The 18,299-nt window shown below is 47.1% G+C and overlaps 1 protein-coding gene across 1 annotated transcript in view; it reads right to left on the minus strand.

Annotated features, from left to right (window-relative positions):
• Positions 1-18,299, minus strand: part of LOC138481482 (fibrous sheath-interacting protein 2-like) — a 798,294-nt gene that overhangs the window by 556,987 nt on the left and 223,008 nt on the right. The window lies entirely within an intron of this gene.

An 18,299-nucleotide genomic window follows, 5' to 3' on the forward strand; every position in this document is an offset into this window, starting at 1 on the left:
TCATTAATGGCAACTCACGCCACAGGGGAGGTGTACAGCAGAGCTATGTATTCCAAAAACTGCTGATTCAGACCAAAATGCTGAACAGTACTAAACATAAATGGCCATTCGATCAAATCGATCGCCTTTTTGGCATCTAATAGCACCGCAATCGCTGGGACTTCCCGGTCTACACCCCCAACAAATCCAGATTGGTGCATCAGTACTAGATCTCACATGAAAGGAAGGATCCTATTCGCAAGTATTCTGGCCAAAATTCATTGTCCATATTAATAAGGGATATAGGACTAAATGAAGAGCAATTGCCTGCAGGCTTCAGCTCCTTGTGCAATAGCGTTATTGTGGCTTCCCGTAGAGTCGGCGGGAGGGTGCCTTACTGCACTGCCTCCTGTTATACCCGGAGCAAATGTGGGGCCACCACATGGCTATAGGCCTTATACAATTCACCAGTGAGGCCGTCCGGACCTGGCGATTTACCCCCAGGCAGCTCTTTAATTACTCCTTGGATCTCTTCCACTGTCACATCCCTGTCCACATCCCTTTGCTCTGGTGACAGCCAATAGAGTTCCAAGGTAATGCCCAATATCGTCCTCGGAGTACACCCCTTTAGCCGAATACAGATTACTATAGTATGCACGGAACGATTCTCCAATGTCGATTTTCTCAAAAACATATTCCCCCCTAGGGTTCCTCATATGATCCACCTGGGTAGGTTGCTGCTCGGCCCAGAGGAGCCAAGCTAGAGAAAAGCCCCGGTCTTCTGTCCCTCCCCAAACTGTCTAATCAGAGTTGATCTGTGTAATATCAGACCTCTCGTAGTGCATTCACCTGAAATGTATCCAGTTCCCTCCTAATATCTGCTAATGTAGTTCCATCCCGAGTTTCTAAGTATCAGAATTCTAGGTCCTTCAGTTTTGCCTCAAAGGCTGCTAGCTCTGCCCTGATCAGTTTTAGTATCCCCGCCACCTTCCCTACGCAGATCCCATGGATATAACATTTAAACATTTCCTACACCACCCCGGGTGATTCAACCATAAAGCAGTGGTTGGCAAAGAAGGACTGCATATCTGCCAAGAGTTCACCGTGAAAGACTGTGTCCCTGAGCTCCTCTGACTTAAACCGCCAATTTGCCCCTTCACTACCACCCCGGGGATGAGGCATTCTAGTATCACGGGGGAGTGATCTGACAGTGTCGTTGGCATTATCTCACTCAAGCAAAGATGTACTTTCGAGTGTCTAGAAACCAGAATGAGATCATGTGGTGTACCCATGAATGGAATGTGTAGCCCCCTGATGTAGCATGCTGCACCTGCCAAACATCAACCAGGTCATAAATGGCACAGAGGACCTATCCAAGTCTTCATCGAGAGTGGTATTAAAGTTGCTTCCCCCCTGCCACAGAATGAGGGAATCCGATAGTGGGAGAAAATGAGACGCAACCCAATAAAAAAAGTGTGTGTCGCCAGTATTCAGGGCGTAAGTATTAAGCAGTGCAACCTTTATTCATTCAATATACCTGACCCGCTGCAACGCCCCACCCTCCTGGTCTCTAGCCATCTCCAACAGGTGGAATCGAAGGGAGCTTTGAACCAAAATAGACAGCCTCTCGCAGAGGAGGAGTACGACGAGTAGTATCTATGGCATCAGCAATGCTGCGCCCATTTATGTTCACTCTCACCAGTTAAGTTGGTATCCTGAAGGAATGCTATTTTAGTATCATGGTGTCTCATCTACAGAAGAACCTTTTTGACCTAATCTGGGGGTTTACCTCCACTTACGTTCCATGTAATCACTTTAAAGCCCTTGAACCCCTTCTTGCCGTCCATATCAGGAACCATTAATGGCCCCAATTATCTGACTCCTCACCCCTCCCCAGAGAGGTTGATCCTTTTTTAAGACCCCCTGGCCACCAGCCGCGGACTGAACCAAAAGTTACATAGTGCGATAAGAAAAAAATACTGAGGACCCCTAGTTCACGCTGCCGCAGAGCCGCTGGCCCCCTCGAGTTACTCCAGGGCCCCTGGATCCACACTGGTGGTCAGTTCTTTGATGATACATAAACCAGCCCCTAAACCCCTACCCTCCCAAACTTCGTACACTGCTGAACCACCCCAACATGTTTGGAACATCCCCATCTCCTCCCCACACCAATCAACATTGGCAAAGTGCACACAGGGCTCTCACACCTCAAACCATCCTCGATCCCCCATATACCACACTCGCTCCTGGCTCTATGTCACTCCCCAAAGCAAGCAACGCAAAGCGGCCCAGGGTCAGCCAGACCAGACCAGACCTACCCCAAGCCAATCAGGATTGCCCCACCTTCCAGTCCAGAACATCATGATAGGGTTGCTTCCATGCACAGTGTCTCCACCTGTAATTGCCCGCTCCGGGAAGCCAGAATGACAACATCCCCCACTTACATAAAAACATACATTGGATCGCAAAGCGGGTCACTCATGGGCTACCCCCTGGTCTCTGTTGTTCATCAAGCTTCAAGTCAGGCCAGCGACACACCACCCAGCCATATCATAATTAATTATTAGAAGGTCCCGTCAGTTATTGCTCCAGGCTACGGGGACACCTCCCCCTCTAAGCCCTCTCCTGGGGAGGCCATTGATGAACCTGATAGCCTCTTCCGGAGTAAAAAAGAAATGTGCCTTCCCAGCATACTGAATCCTGAGCTTCGCTGGGAACATCATTGCATAACGGATTTCCATTTCACAGAACCTGCGCTTCACTCCTATAAAGGTTCTCTTCGCCGCTTGCACCAAAGCTCAGAAAGTCTGTGAAAATCGGAATCCAAATCTCTGTCATAGGTGAGGTCTCCTTTATCCCTGGCCATCTGGAGAATCACATCTCCGTCTCTGTAGTTGAGGATTCTTGCAAAGATAGGACACAGTGGTGCTCCGGGGACAGGTCGTATTCCTGGAATTCTGTGGGCCCCCTCCACAATGAAGACCAGGGATAGGGCGTCCTTCCCGAAAACTGTCACACACACCATCTCCACAAAATCTTTCATGTGGTCTGTACCCTGCTGCTTAAGGACCCCCACCAGACGGATATTTTTGTGCCTCACCCGGCCCTCCAGATCCTTGTTGTTCGCTGTGATGACCTTCACTGCTGTCTCCAGGGCCGCCAGCTGTGGAATCCTCCAGGCTCCAGGCTGGAAATCCTGTTCCCCTCTTCATCCAACCTAGAGCCATGTTTTTTCCAAATGCAGCTGGATCAGGTCCACCGTCGTGTCGAGGGAATCCAATTTCCCTATCCCCTACTTAAGGTGCAGAAGGAGTTCCCTCCTGTCCACTTCAGATCCTACCACTAGCCCAGTTCCCCCGCTGGGGTGTCCCGCAGGTTCGGGGGCCTCAGCCAGTGTCTTAGACATTGGCCAGGGTGCCATGTCTAATCCCCTTCACCATCTTGGCTCTGCGAGCTGCTTCCAGGGTCTCTCCAGCGCCCCCTCTCAATGGACTTACTGCCGCCACTGTCAGTCTCTTATATGAGAATGTCCTTAGTGGTTGGGGCCACCGTCACCCGGGGGCCACTTCTCTAAGAGAATCCCCCCTGGCTGGGGCCTCCCTCACTTCTAGGCCTGGGGACTCAGCAAAGGCAATCAGCGTTTTCTTCCCACACCTCACTGTGGCCAGGCTCCTTCAGCCACACAACTTTGTGGTTGCCTGTGGTCAGGCTTCCTGAACTTGGGAGGATAGCTCAGGGGCAACGTGCTTGCCTTGGAAGCAAGACGATACGGAGTAACACAGGTTTGATGCCCGGGTCCGCACTTAGAAACCTCTGGGTATTAAGCGTGTTATAAAAACATATCATATCACCACCAGGGCAACTGCCCACCTCCTCTGTCTTTATTGTGTGCCTCCTTCCTCTCTGTGTCCCCCCAAGCTACTGAATAACCTTCAGGCTGGTCCTGAACCAGAGCACGTGTTGTAGCCTCAACCGACCGCTGCAAACAGCACCCTGCGGTCTTCATAGGGCTTAAACAGCCATCTGCTGGCCGGGACTTCAACTCCGTAACCACTCCCTCAGTCTATCACGGGACGCCAGCTTGTCTCTTTCCAGCCACTGGGCTGCCCGCCAACCCCGGTGTTGGGTTCTACACCCCAGTCCCTGCAGTGGCTGGGTGCCGGGCCAGACCCCAGAGCCAGCCGACTGTACATTTTCTGGTCCTCAGCTCAGCAGCTCTTCTTCCCGCGTCCCCTCGCTCCAGACATGAGCAGCCGCAACTGTGCTGGGAGCGCTCCCCGTGATACCCATTTGGGGCCCCAGCAGGACTCAAGGAGGCCACCCTCACTGCTGGGCCTTCAATCCGCACTGGTAGTGGACCCCCAGGGGTGTGGGGGTTCCTCCTAACTCCCCAGCCACCAACGGCAGCTGGGGCCCCTCGGCAACCGGCGTCCTGCCGAGCTGCCACTCTCCGCCATCTCTATCATGCTGCCTCACTGTCTACTCGCCGCTTGCCAGTCCATGGACTGCTTGGCCAGGATCACAGGCCTGCTCTCTCCCCCACAACCACCAGCACCACGCTCTGGCCCTGCCACTTCTTTCAGCCCAGGAATGTCGTCAGTTGCTGCTAACCCACCTCAACTAGGCCATCCATTTATGGTCTATAGAGGTATAAAGAGTTTTTTTGTGTAGATTAGGAATTTTTATTGCTCCATTATTTGTGACATAAAGTAGATCCCTCGTCTGTCAAGATTTCTTTGGCAAATCCTGCTCTAGAACAATATGTGAGCAGTTGGTTGAGTATCTGTTAAGTCATACTATTTCTCAGGGGAAAAGCCTTGGGGTAGATGGTCGCACAATCAACCACCACTGCAATCTATTGGTTTCTAGCCTTAGAGGAACTTTAGTGTCCCATAATATCCATACGCAGGAGGGTGCACAGTACTTCAATAAATGGCAAGGGCTGAAGGAGAGTCCTTCCTATATCTACCCAACAGGTCTTCTAACAAACTGAAAGTTTCACAGAACCGTTTAATGGTTTGATGTATCCCAAGGCAGTAGAAGTTCTTAGAACATATTCTTATGCATTTGCAATCCCCTGCTGCCCAGCAGTCAGGTCGGAGAGTATCAATTCTGACAGTGCTGACTGGCAGCCATGATCTGATTGCTGGTAACAACATTCTTTCAGGCATTGTTTTCTGCTTTGTAGAACAGGCCCATCTTCAGATATGGCCCCTGTTTCATGGCACCGTCTTCCATAGTAATGGCCTATTTGAAAACATGTAGGAATTATAGGTAAGCAGCAAAACAAAGGATGTAATGCCTGGAAGGTTTAGGTTTGCATTGGGCTGAGACAAATAAGGTAATAATGGGGATTCATCAGATGTTTTGGGAAGGACCTCTTATTTCTTGTCTTCTTTCATAGCGATCTGAGGAGGTCCCTTTTATGGTTGCAACTTGCAACGCTCCCTTTTCTCCTCTTATTTATTTATTTCATTTATTTATTTAATTGTTTTTTTATAATGTGCCTTATACCATACCTTCGTTTGGTTTCTGAGAGCGGATCCGGGATTCTAACCTCTGTTGCTCTGCATGGTCTTGTTTCCAAAACCAGCGCATTGCCCCTGTGCTTTCCTCTTGCTGTTTCCCCAACACTGTGTAGGGGAGGACTGGTCCAAGAAGACCCCCCCTCGCCTACGCTTTCTCCCCAGGTGAGGACTATGGCTCTCTTGGGCGTCCCCTCATGCCACCCGGGCCCAGGTGGTGGAGGGTTCACCCACTGGAGACATTGCCCGCACGTATTAATTGCCCACATGTATTAAAATTTAGCTAGGCCTAGAAACCATTTTGTCTGGTAAAGATGGTGTGAGCTCAGCGCACTGTAGCGCGGCCCCCACCCTTGGAGGGTTTCAGTCGTCCTTGTTGCCGCAGCACCCTGGCAGATCCGCTGCGAGCACGTTCCCACGAACAAGACGGACATGAGCTAGTGTAATACACTAACATTGTAACAGTTCACCTCCCGCAGTGTATCATCGCTCCCAGCATGACCCGGCCAGCAGGCCTAGGCAAATGAAAAGAACAGTACAATGGTCGTTATATGACAGACAATCTTTGTATATTAATGTTGAGACTACTTGCAAAGGATGCTTTTCTTCCATAAAATCCCTTATATTTCAAAAGCCTGTAAGATGTATAATTACAAGAGATCATGCTCCCATGATATAAGCGATGGTGAGCATATACCATTGCAGTTGGGTACTAATAATAACGGAACGCACCAGGAATCTGTTTGTTACGTGTATGACTGGAAAACTTACACCCCATGGGCTCGCGCCATAACTGAACTAATGCTGCTAGAGGACACAAGAAAACGAATGTAACCATACAAAGGGCCCATGTGAAGAATGCACGAGAAGGCACATGTCATGTGTGCATGTCTAGGCCCCACATGCGCCACCACCGTCATGAACAAGTGGCGGGTTACTTTCTATGTTCTCCACCAATCCTAACTCTACCTCACTTACTGCAAATATATATGCATATAACTAAATACTGTACTTGTTAAAACATAATGTATGAATAAGGTACTCAGACTGGGTATAATCAAGACACATCCAGCAAAGTTTAAATGCATGTTTTGTAATGTTCTGAATAAGTATTATAGAGTATTCAAATATTTATGATGTCTTCACCTAAATCGGCAACACACGAGGGAGATACCTTTGTGAAATACATGCAAGGCCATTCCCCCTCCCACCCTACGAAGGCTGCCAAGGCATGAGAGCAGAGACCGCGCCGCGCTGCGTTACCTCCCCCAACCAGACTGGAGTCACTTCAAAGATTTGTAACCCCCTCTGTAGCACCCAAGGCCACCACCTGCCACATGCATTATTTACAGCATAGCAGTAAACCTCTGCCTGAACACACGCGCCCCCTCGTAAACCTCACAACCCACCGGACCATCTCAGACTTATGGCCCTGTGCAATCAAGACACCCAACACTTTGACAACACACAGCGGAACATCCATAACAACTTCTAACAAGGCAGAAAGACATGTACCGCCCGTACCAGGCCCTGAAGCTTAGCCCCTCGACCTATGGCCCCGGTCAACAGGACACTGGTAACCATGCCCTGACGTCGTATTACCTCCAGTCCCCTCACAAGGTGCATTCCTCCTGTGTTGCATTAACCTGTTGTATAACCTATTGAAAGATTTACTAAAGAAGATAATACCAAAAATGTCTGAATGACTGCGGTGTGCATGGTCTAGGGCTAATAAGTCAGGAGAAGACATTCATCTCTGCCACTGGCCACGAGGGCCCCACAACACCGCCTGGATGAACTCCGCCACCCTGCCAGGCCCAGCCCAACCCACGAGGCTGCCCAGTGACGTCTTCCAGCCAAAGCCAACCACATCACAGCAGCACCTATAGTTAGTCGTCGCCACCCAATCCCCATGAACTTGTACCCCCTATAGTGTGTAGGGTCTCATGACGTTTTTTGTAAATATATACGCCTGTCTTTGCTATTGTCAGGCAGAGCGCTCTCGGAGTTTGCAGAGTCCTTTGCATGCCCTATTCTGATTGATAAACTCCCATTTACGCTCACCCGCACTCTGTCTTGGCCTTATTCCCATTTTGGGAGAGTCCTTCATTGTCTCTCATTGCGGGGAGGATCGTGCTGTTTGGGGACGCTTGCCTTCAACTGTCACCTCTTCAACCTCATGAAAAAAATAATGTCTCTTATGAGCTAAGCAATGGGGCCCCCACCATAATAAGGAGAGGTGGTGAAGCCTAGGACACGCACATCCCCCTTATAATCCTGATCAATACCGCTGGCCTGATGTTGATTAGTACTGTGGGTGCCCCTTTCCTCTCTGCACAGGTTTGACCCTATATTCCCACAGCCAGCAAAGACCTCCCTTAGTCTATGTCATCTTTCAGGTACTCAGAATATGTGCGCACAAAATAGACAGTATAGAGATGTGAAAGCTGCCAATTATGTTGTGGTGGGACAAACAAAAGACAGCACAAATATTCAAATGCAAGTCTGCAATTAGATATTAACCTTCATGGTGATTAACATTCTGATCAATATAATGACCATTGGGCATGTTTTATGGCAGAACACAGCAGTGAAGGCAAAGTGGATTTAGGCATGGTCCAACCAAGCTAGAGGCTGCTATTTCTTTAGGAGTAGGTATACATTTTGGGAGTCAAGGGCTGTAGCCTGCTTTATGAGTTGTTGAGTAAGTCACAAGCTGTCCATGCAGTTTATCATACATTATGCAAACCATTGAAAAGTGTCACCAGACCAGATATAATTGCTTCCCGAGAAAAGAAGTAGGGGTGGAAAGCATATACTGGGCAAGGACACAGCTATTTCTGGTAAAAAAAACAGACAATTTTAAGGACAATAGTAAATAAATGCACAAGTGAAGGGGGTAGCCAGAGAATAATTTAATTAACAAGTGTTCAAATGCCTTACAAGGAGGACCAGGGGCCTCATTACGACTTTGGAGGTAAAATCGTGTCCGGGTTCCCTGAATGGGGAAATACCGGGCCATTCCGAGTATGGAGGGCCTGGTGTTTCCTCCTTCAGGGAACCGGCCTTCCCTATTCCCATTCAAGCCCTTATAGGCCCGTTTTCAGCTCCCTGGTCCCCTCGTGGAACCCGCTATGGACGTCTGGAAAAACCAGACGTCCAGAGCGGGTCCCGCGAGGGGACCTCGTAATAGTGCAGAGTGGGTTTAACGGCGCCGGCACCATTATCGGCGCCGTTAAACCCATCCCGCACAAGTTATAATGAGGCCCCAGGAGTTTCTTTAAAGGTGATTCCATTTGGGAAGATTACAAGAGGCAGTAATTAATGATTTATATCTAGAATGAATGCAATTCAGTGGGACATTCAGATCAAGACCGGCCAAGAAAATGTTTTCGTCCGTATCTGGTCTTTGCATCTAATGCCTTTTCATCGAATGATTTTGCAACGAGGCATTTGCATCGAAAAAAAATGCATCTAATGCATTTTTTCAGGTGGTAAAGGGTTAATTTGTATTGTGGTGGGTTTTAATGGTTAAAAACAGGGGTTTGGGCGGGGGTTTGGGCGGGGGACCCCCCCACAAAAAAAAGAAATGCCTTTGATACTAAGTTTTTCGATGCAAATGCTTTAGATGGAAAGGTATTAGATGTAAAGAATTCGATGCAATGACTATAAACCGTTTTCGTCTCATCTGATTTATGTCCACCACAGCTTCAATTCTCTTCTCGAAAAGTAACTGGCGCCATACTCCACCTACTGCTACAAGGCCAGGAAAAATTAAATGCTCACCCAGCAGTGATTGCACCCATCACCGATTTAATCTTTCTTTCTTTATTTTGCAGTGAAAAACACCCCATAAAAGTAAAATCACTAAATACATAGAAATTGCCAATACAGTCATAAAACAAACAAGAATAAAACCTAACTTCAAAATAGAAGCCTGTCCTTAATTCCACAGCTTTAGATAAATACAAACTGCTGGATTATTGCATATCATTAAAAAGAAAAGCGCTGATCGGAAACTCATAATATTCATTCCACTTAGAATTGGAATAATAGTTCTCTGCAGTAGGTCCTTGTACATTGGGCAAAAGAACATAACATGTGGCACATCTTCCACTAGGCTTGGATCGCACTTGCACCCAGACGACTCTTTGCTTTTGCTCTTTAATGGCAAAATATTTCATCTAAATGTGCTATTAGAGAGCAAGCATACCTTTGTGTGACCCAGCATAGATATGGCTCACAAACACCAGTTCGCTTGAGATGCGGGCATTCTCACCCATGTCTTCACAAACCCAGAACGTTCTCTCTGTCTAATACATTTTTTGGAGTAGAAGTGATTGGGTGTGTTCTTAGAAGTAGGGTTCAATTGGCAAATATTCTCGTACCAGTCAGGTAACCCCAAGCATTTTAACTGTTTTTTCACATAAGCGAGCCATTGCATCTTATATGCTACTTCACTTTTCCACAGATCTTCCATAATAGTTTGTGTTATGGCGGCCTGAAGGTTAGTCCAAATTGAGACACATAACAAGAAAGGTTCCAGCCTCAGGCAGTACAGTAAGTGGATCTTTGTTATTTAATCAAAAATATTAATCCAAATTCCATTTCTTCACATTTTCTAAACATATATCACAGCAAATAAATGTGGGGGGGGACCACTAGACCGTCCCCACATTAATTCACACCAATCAATATTTGCTGTGAAAATGTGCCTTAAAAAATGTGATGAAATGTGGTATGGGATGTAATGGGTGTATATGGAGTAAGTACATAGCTCTGCGTGTTCTGAAAAGAACGGGGCCTCTTCAGGGACTCCTAACAGTTTTCTGAGGAACTCGTTTTCACAGTGCTACACCAGGGACACCTTAGTATAACGCCAAATTCCTGCAACATAGGCCATGGTTTGCACCATTTTGCTTCTGTACAGCTGGGCCATGTGTTGTATTGAGCAGTGCCCAATGTTTTTGACAAAACAAAAGAAGCGTTTGCTTCCATCATGCGAATTAGCAGTTTTTCGACCTGATTTGTCCATAATAATGAATCTGAAAAGGTTATCCCCAAGTAGTCATATCTGGATACTCATTCCAGATTTTGGTTTTACACCAAATAGCCACAGTCGGCAGTTTCCTTTTCCCTATCATCATTTTGAACTTTACACTATTGATTGCTAAACCTCTCCTGTCCATGGATTCAGTGAATTTAATGACAAGAGACTGGAGGGCGAGCTAACAAGACTGCGTCGTCCGCATAGAGTAGAAGTGGGTACAAACAACCCGCTACCTTGGGACGTCACTGATGCCGTCGAGTTTAGCCTGCAGATCATTGATGTGTACGTTAAAGTGGAGTGGGGCCTGCACGCAGCCCTGCCGTACTCCTCTCACTGATGGAAAGGGAGCTGATAACTCGCCATTTGGTCCATATCTTATCTGAACTGTGAAATCTGAATGTAAGCTTACCAGAACCTTTAATAGTGCAGAGGGGATCCCTTTATTCGCCGGGGCTGACCATAATTGAGCCCTATCCACGCAGTCAAACGCTGACAATAAATCCATAAATGCTAAGTACCAAAGCAAACCATGAGCCTCTGTTAACTTACTTTTTTTAAAGAAGGTTCAGCGATTGTTCGTTCAGACCTACCCCATCCCTAGAAGCATGTTGTGCCTCAACTAAGGGATAGAATTCCTTTGCCCAGTCAGACTTAATCAATATTTTCCCTGGCGTAGGATGAGAAAGCCATCATAAGATCAGAGTGTACTTAATAATTACCGCTCGATAGCAGGGCTTCCATGGAAAGCAAACATTTTGAAAAAATTGGTTACATCACAGTTGAAGAAGCATGTTGCAAGTGTTTTGCCCTGAACACGGAAATAAAACTGCTTTAGCAAATTCCTGGGATTTTTTTTTTTTGTGAATGCCAATGAAGGCAGCATATCCTTTTCAGTGTTGCTGGAACTTACCAGGGCATTCAACATGATGGACCATAATATTTTACTTTATTGCCTTAAAATCATAGGCAAGACTTCAAACATTGCTCTGGGTTGGCTCTGGTGATCCCAATTAGTTAAGTTTGGCCCTTTTATTTCACAGTCCATTCGAGTTACCTGTGGAGGTCGGCAGGGCTCCCCTTTGTCACTACTGTTGTTTAATATCTATATAATATCCCTGATGACTATCCTCCGCAGGTTTGGCTTGCACTAACCCTCCTAGTCCAATAATATCCAGGTGTTTGTCAACGTCTCAGGCCCCACAGACAGTTTCTCTTACCTTGAGTTATTTCTCCAACAACTACGACATTCAATGTTCCTTAATGGCTTTAAATTGAATCCTACAAACGGAATTAATCTGTTTATTTATCAAATTATAAGGTCTATGTATTTCCAACTTAAGCTTTTAAAACCTTTACTGCCTTTGATTTCTGAAAAAGACTGTCATATAGTGGTTTGTGTTCTTGCTAATTCGAAGCTAGACTACTGTAATGCCCTACTTTCAGGCACACCAAAATATCAAGTCCAACGTCTTCAAGCGCCCACAACTCGGCACAACGTATGATCTTTACCCTACCATGTAAAGCATCTATCTCCGAGTATCAGCATAGTCTACACTGGCTGCCGGTACAGCAGAGGATCAAATCCAAGATCTTGTGTTTGGTTTTCGAATGTATTCAGGGGCTGGCCCCACTGTATCTTCCTTCAAAGATCTTACCTTACCTTCCAACTCGCATTCTGGGATCTGAAGCACGTGGACTATTAATAGTTTCTTCCTCCAGGACATCAACCTGGGGAGACTGACGGTTTACCTTTCTGGGTCCTTGTATCTGGAATTCCCCTCCACAATCCCTTTGTGAAACTCAATCTTTATTTAGATTTTGAAAACTTTTAAAAACTCATCTGTTTGAATGAAAATTCCTGGCTAGATCAAAGAACGCTTTTAAGTTCTCGTCAAATTAATGAAATTCTATCTGCGCCCAGATGCATTTGTGCCTGGTTCCGCCTGGGATATGCACTCTATAAAAACACAAATATGAATATAATGCAACTTATGAGGCCTAAACACTTGTTGAAAGATCTGCTTTTCCCCACCACATCTCCTATTTAGTCCTTCTACATTTCTCAAATAAGGTCAATAATTTGCGTGTGCTTTGGGATTTGGACCTACATTTAGTTTCTCAAGACAATGAAACAATAAGCTCTACTTTTTTGCCCCAGACCACTTCAACGGATGCTCTTAAGCAGATCATTTAACAAAGGTGAGTGCTCTGGTCAACTCGTGTCTTGATTACGCCAGCTATCTGTAAAGATGCAACCCAGACTATTGTTTGAATCAGCTTAAAACTGCTCAGAATGTGGCTATCTTTCTTATTCTTAGACTGTCAAAATCATCTTTGGTCTCTACTTTTAGGCAATCCTTACAGTGGTTGTCCATGCATTAAGGTATTATATGTTTAGTCTAAGTACATTCAGGGGCTAGGCATCCGTACTTCTCCCACAAGATGCAATAAATCAGCTAGCGAGGTCCTTATGTTTACAAGACACAATAACCCTCATTACATGTTTGCCGGTCCGGAATCAACGGTGCCGGTAAAACCGTACCAGCACCGTTTTCCAGACCGGCAAACTACGAGTTCTGCTGGCGGGTGCTGTACCGCCCACCAGGTCTGACCTCCACGGGAATGAGGATTAACAGAATTGCTGGCGCCAGACCACCGAGGTTGTAATGCCCTGGTAAATTCAGCAAGTCCGGCGCTGGTAATTCACTACGGGTCCGGCGGCAGCCTGCCGGTTTTACCGGAACGGCTACCGCCAGACTCGTAATGAGGGCCAATGTGTTACTCTTTCCTTCCACTTGGTACAAGACCAAGGGAGCCAGATGGTTCTCTCAACTGGGCCACCGTCTATCGAACTCCCTCCCATTCGAACTTCGTAGAGCCACCTCTTTTTTGCGTTCCAGAAAGGCTTAAAACCCTTCCTTTTCAGATAATTCTACCTCTCCATTTTAACTCATCTTTTATAACGCGCTCAACACCAGAGATCAGTCTCTAAGTGTGGGGCTGGGATTCAAAGCTGTGTCGCTCTGCATTGCCTTGCTTCCAAAACAAACGCATTGCCCCTGAGCCATCCTCTAAGCCCTTTTACTTTGATGTATGCCTTGTGTTCACTTGCACCCAGATAATTGTGCCAGGTACTATCATTATGTGTGCTACAAATATTCAAATCAAATCAAAAGTATTATATGATATGATATGATATTTGTAACGCGCCTATACACAAGTGTTTCAAGGCGCGACGAGGCAGGGAAGGGGGAACAAGGGGAGACAGACAACGATCCTACTAGGCCAGGTGTCATTCAGATCGCGCAAGTGCATGGGTAGGGGGGGACGGGAAAAGTGCAAGGAGGAAAGGGAGAGGGGAAAGTGCAGTATAGGGTTAGTAATGAACAGGATAAATAATAAGGGCCAGCTGGTGGCAAGTGCAAGATAAGTGCAGACAAGTGCTGGGAAGGGGGGCTGTAGGGATACAGAGACAGTCCCGCAGTGCAGGGGTTGCCAGGAAAGCAGTGCAGGGGAGAGTGGCTGGGCCAAGGACCGAGATTGGTGAGTGGCCCAGTTGCTGATTCAGTACAGTTTCAGTGATTTAGCAGGGGAGAGGAAGAGGGAAAGCAGAAGCAAAGAGGAAGGTTTTGAGGTGCTTCCGGAACCGGAGATGGTTCTCCTCAAGTTTCAGGAAGGCAAGAAGGCTGTTCCAGAGGGAGGCCCCTGCTGCGGAGAGAGATCTCCCCCCAACTCGTTGCTTGGAGAAGCGGCTGACCCTGAAGGAGTTGGAGGCAGAAGAGCGAAGTGCTCGAGAAGGAAGATATTTAGGAAGGGAGAGTTGAAGGTAATTTGGCCCCAGGCCCCAGAAGGCCATGTGGACAATGCAGAGGGTTTTGAACTTAATCCTCGCAGCCACAAAGTACCACTACAATCATTCTCAACTTGAAACAGAATTGTAGTGTAATTTATTGTGACAGGGTGAGAGGATATAAAAAATAAAGGGGTCCCAACTGTAAACAAAGTTTCATTCATTGTGAGAATATGTGGAGGAAGGCGTTCAATAATATAGCATAAAGGTGAGCATCTCGATGGAGGATGAGTTGGAAGAGGTATTTATGTGCGACCATGACTGCGCATGGTATAATTGGAGAAAGACAAAGCAATCTATTTGCTGAGCTAGATGGGGACATACACACCGCAATATTGGTGCAACACTACAATAGCTTTATGCCATATTGCAGTGAAGTTTTGGTCTTGCACAATTTCTCCCACTTCAAATGCTGCCAAGCAATGTGGTTTGGATTATGAACCACCAAAACTGATCCTTGTCAGAATTATTTGTTAAATTGGATATTTTCCCAGGCTGAAAATATATGGAAAACCATGATGTGTGGTGCATGAGCGTCAGGTTAAAGAATGAGGGAGCAACAGGGGCTGGGTGCAATCAGCCATTAAGAGATGCTGGGTTGAGAGTGGTGTGATGAGGATGCCCTGGCTCAACTCGCCTCACTCAGGTGGTGTGGCAGGGGTTGTTTCAAGGAGGCAACATCTGCTTCTGTCCCTTCAAGGGACCTTTGTGGAGAAAAATGACGTGTGTGCAATGGCACGCTGCTTGCAAGCATTAGACCCAACTCTGGTATGATTCCAAAATCATGCATCTCAACGTGTCTCTGACGGATTGGGACGCACCTATAACGTGGAGATAAATAAATACTCAACCATCATGAAGAGAAAAACAAACGTGTGAGAGCATTCTCCCATGCGCAGAAAAGCTGCTCAGAATTTGGTTAGTGAGTTGGTCAATCATGCTGAGTCCACGGAGAGAGTTGCTCCAGTGCAACAGGCCCTCTCCAAACATTCATAAATTAAGAATCGAAGATGGCAGAGGACCAATTAAATGGTTCGATCTTGCGGGCGCTGCTGAGCAGCAACTGGAATGGCTGCTTGACCCATGAGCTCCGTATCCCCTAAAATCCTGACCTATGAATCCGGACTCCCAAGGACATGAACAGCCGAGAAAAGTGCATCAACTAACGCTTGAATACCTGCAGCGTTGCTGGAGCGTTTCCTGCATTGCACACTGGCCATTTGGTGCTGATATCCCTCCCGCTTCCTGGTGCGGCCTCTCAATCTGGGGACTGGACGGGCCCAGAATCCACACGGCTTGCGCTCTGCTGACGCCACAGACTGGCGCCCTTGGCCAGCGGCAGAGGAGCAGGCCGCTTCACACTCGGTCGCCTAATCGCAATAAGTTTGCTGCCTGCTGCATAACCCGCGTGAGCCCCGCCAGCGCATCGTACCAACACCAGCCATATTACCCTGCCTGCGGTGAAGCCCTTAAACATCTGACTATATGCGACCCGTGGCTCCGGGTGAAATATATTCACAGGCGCCAACAGTAGACAGGTGGGTCCCCCTGATCACATTTAATGCATCAAACTTCGAGCTCCCAGTGAGGTGACATACTGGGTACAGAATATCCCCTGAACACGGGCCCACCACAGATAAATACCTGTTGGTGAGGCCTGCACCCACGTTTCCTACCAGGTGGGGGGTGCACATTGGCCCCAGCAATTAGCAGTGCACCATGCCCCAATACGCACTGCCACCAACACCTTTGACCAGCGGCTTGTGATCTGCTGAAACCACAGACTGGCACCCGGGACCAGCAACAGCGAGGTGGTCCCCTTTACATCTGCTTGCCCAATCGAGACTTGCTTGATGCCTACTACCTACACTAGAGCAGGCCCCACCGACATACATGACCGACGCAAGTCACATCACCCTGTCTGCCCACCCGGAGGCTGGTGAAACCCTCGAAACCACTGGCTATGCACGACCCGTGGCCTTGGGTGCACCGGTCTTGGAGCTCTCGGTGAGGTAACATACTGGGTACAATACAGCTTCTGAAGACGGGCCCAACAACAAAAAACAACTGCAAGGATTAAATTCAAGACCCTTTGCATTGTCCATAAGGCTTTTTGTTTTTGCTCAGCACTTACCCCTCTCCATCTCCCATGCACTTACTCCTTCTCAATGTCAATGGGCCTAGTAAGATCATTGTTTTTGTTGTCCCTTGTTCCCTGCCCTTGCCTCGTCGTGCTATGAAACACTTGTGTACGAGCGCGATACAAATAAAATATCAATACAATACAAAAATGGAGCCCTACACCCACGTTTCCTACCAGGTAGAGGGTACACATTGGCCCCAGCCATTGACAGTGGACTCTACCCCAATAATGCAGTTGCACCAGTACTCTTGACCAGCGCCTGCTGCCTGGCGATACCATACCCGGAATGATCCGAGGAGGAACCAAGGGGAGCAAAAAGGGCCCCATGGATGCCTTTGCAAACACATCTCAGCCTGGCGCCGACCAAACCTGCCCACAGGACCTGGCCTTGGGCACATGCTCTTGCACAGACACAGCCATGGACCCCTATATGGCTGCAATGCAGGCGGGCTTTGCGTCAGTAAATGCCAAGCTAGATGATATTTATACTACTGTGAACTCACTAAAGGAGAAACTCAGGAAAGAGAGTGGCCGCTTCATACAGGCGGAAAATAGGGTGGGAGACCTAGAAGACACAGTTACCACATACGGGAAGGATATTGAACACATTAAGAAGGAACTTAAGGCTGTCCGTGTGAAATGTGATGACCTTGAATCGCGGTTGAGAAACAATAACATCAGGGTTGTCGCCATGGCGGAGAAACCACTGAATGTACCCATGGAGACGTTCATTGAGGACATGCTGCACTCCTTGTTTCTAGATGTTCCCTAAACTGGGAGCTCCACGATGCACAATAATTGCCCACCTCCTCAATTATCGGGACTGCAACTTGAGTCTCCTAATCTCATGGGAAAAGGGGACCCTCCAGTTTGACTCAACCAGGATTCATGTCTATCCTGACTTCTCGACTGGTGTCCAAACAGCCTGTCGAAACTTTGATAAGGTCAAGAGCGCTCTATGTGAAAGGAAACAAACTGGTTGAAACCCAGAAGCTAAACTTCTTGAAAACCCACTGTGTGGGCCTGGCCTGAGAGTGAGGCAGTGGGTATAATTTATCCACTGTTTTAATACATCTAATGACCACCCTGCATACAAATAGGTATAACATACTGGAAACTCTTCACTTAGACACATGCTTTATACTGAATTACTGCCTATTAGTGGTAACCAAGTAAGGTTTGAGGAAGGTACATGCCAGAGAAGGTCATGAAAAGAAACCACTAATCTTATTGTTCAATAATAGTCCTATGTGCCGTTAGTACAGGGAACGTGTGCTATAAGAATGCTCTGCTCCATGGTGACACCCTAGCAAATTGATATATTTAGAGAAATCCTGTCAACATTTTAGAGCCAACTATCATGCAAGATGTTGGCATTGCAAGATAGCGAAAACCTCATGCTGTACATTTGCACTAAGGTGTTGTCATCACAAATGTAGCACTGTAAGAATTTCCCAAACAGGAAGCAGAGAAAGCCGCAGAAAATAGCGTTTCCATCCTGATTCGAAGATATGTTATGAAAGGATATGCCAAGAATTGAGAGCAGATATTAAGAGTTTTTAGAGACCTCAGTTATATCACCTCAGCAGCTGGTTATCTATAGCTAAAATTAAGCCATTACTTTTCAGAAGGCTGGGGGTCTGTGCAAGAAAGAGTAGGTGGTGGGTGGGAATGGCAAGAGGGTCTAGCATGGCCTTGGATGGTAAATGGGTGCGTAAATAACCAAACAACACCTACAGTCTTTGCGTGCCT

The sequence above is a fragment of the Ambystoma mexicanum genome, chromosome 5p (assembly GCF_040938575.1).
Source record: "Ambystoma mexicanum isolate Mex_15411 chromosome 5p, UKY_AmexF1_1, whole genome shotgun sequence".
NCBI lineage: Eukaryota > Metazoa > Chordata > Amphibia > Caudata > Ambystomatidae > Ambystoma > Ambystoma mexicanum.